Genomic DNA, 1,798 nt, shown 5'->3' with positions numbered 1-1,798 from the left:
CTCGTGGCCCTCTGTAATAGACTGAAAAGGCTGAATGGCCTCCTCCTGTCCTTATGTAACAGATCCGAGACATTAAATGACACAGCAAGCCGTGGATTACGAGCAGTCGACAAACTGTATCTAATGGAGGTCCATCCCTTCTCAGTTACAGAAACACCGACAACACAATGTACTCCAGGTGCCCTCTCAGTAACACTTCATACTGCTGCAGCTACACATCTTTTTGTTTTGAATGATTCTGTTAGCAAAATGTGCCAATATTCCAACTTTCCACCTTTTCAAATAGCAACAGGCTAATATGAGAGACAGATGGAGTGGCCTGAGGTCTTGTTGGTAAAGCTAGTTCAGTCTAAGGGTGGGCGGCACGGTGGCACAGTGGTTAGCACTGCTGCCTCACAGCGCCAGAGACCCGGGTTCAATTCCCGACTCAGGCGACTGACTGTGTGGAGTTTGCACATTCTCCCAGTGTCTGCGTGGGTTTCCTCCGGGTGCTCCGGTTTCCTCCCACAGTCACAAAGATGTGCAGGGTCAGGTGAATTGGCCATGCTAAATTGCCCGTAGTGTTAGGTTAAAGGGGTAAATGTAGGGGTATGGGTGGGGTGCGCTTCGGCGGGTCGGTGTGGACTTGTTGGGCCGAAGGGCCTGTTTCCACACTGTAAGTAATCTAATCTAATGAGCTGAATGGCCTTCTCTTATCCCTCTGTAAGAGGTCCACAGGGACAGAATTGCTTCGGCCTGTTCCTGAGCTCTGTCTCAAGATTATGAAAGGATTTGACAATAGGGCATTAACACCAGGAGTAGCCTCACATTGGTGAATACGTATTGTACTTTTTGTTCAGGTTTCTAGAAACTTGCCAACCCGACTTTTTTTATGCAGCCGATCTGTTATTTTATAACTGCCTCCTTTCATAAACAGAGTGGGACATATATAGACCGCTGCAGTGTTCTGTTAATACTCTCATATACAAGGAGAAAAAGATTAAAAATACTGAAAGATTTATGGTCCATCCAACACCACAAACAACATAAACTGGGACAAGATGACAGCTCAGTATGGAGAGTTGTGCAGACCATGCTCGTGTGTTGCTCAGTAAACTACACTATCTGCCCAGCACGAGAGTATTGCAAACTTTACTATCATATGCTAACTATACTTGCATCAGATTACTGCCTACAATGGGAAGGTTTGCTCTCTCTGCGCGTGTGTGTGCTCATCAGAAACAGAGAGAGAGGGTGTGTGTGTGCGCGCGATTGGCGTAGTTGAATGCAAAACTCATTGTTTGAGAAGGAACACACATGGAGAAAACAATTTTCAAGACGAACAACTGGCAGGCTTTTTGTTAATCAACATAGAGAATGAGGGAAGTTTCATGGACAGGTAAGGTCAAGTGTTTGAGAATGTTAAGATAAAGGCATTGCCAGACAAAACAGCAATATACATCGGCATACACATGAATGACAGATGGATGGGAGTTTGGTGTGAGTTCGAATCAGATTTGCTTCGGCAGGTTTGAAGCCGGGAGTGTCAGCAGCACATTATTGGCTTCATTAAGACTGTACATCATAGCTCAAGATTCAAATAGCAGATGGAATAAACCAGTGAGATATATTCTGGAGTGGTGAGTATTTCAAGTTAGAAATGGTCAGGGAATGGTGTCAAGAATCAGCTCATGGTCAAAGGGATCACCCACAGTTGTGACTTGTCTGCTTCAGCCGCAGATATTGGCCAGGGATGGGATGGAAACAGTGGAAGGAAGTGAAGTTTGTAACCAGAACAGTACAGAGTGACCTCCATGCT

This window comes from Chiloscyllium plagiosum, unplaced genomic scaffold, assembly GCF_004010195.1.
Source record: "Chiloscyllium plagiosum isolate BGI_BamShark_2017 unplaced genomic scaffold, ASM401019v2 scaf_11121, whole genome shotgun sequence".
NCBI classification, from domain to species: Eukaryota; Metazoa; Chordata; class Chondrichthyes; order Orectolobiformes; family Hemiscylliidae; genus Chiloscyllium; species Chiloscyllium plagiosum.
The sequence above is the reverse complement of the archived record's forward strand: the minus strand, read 5'-3'. Positions refer to the sequence as shown.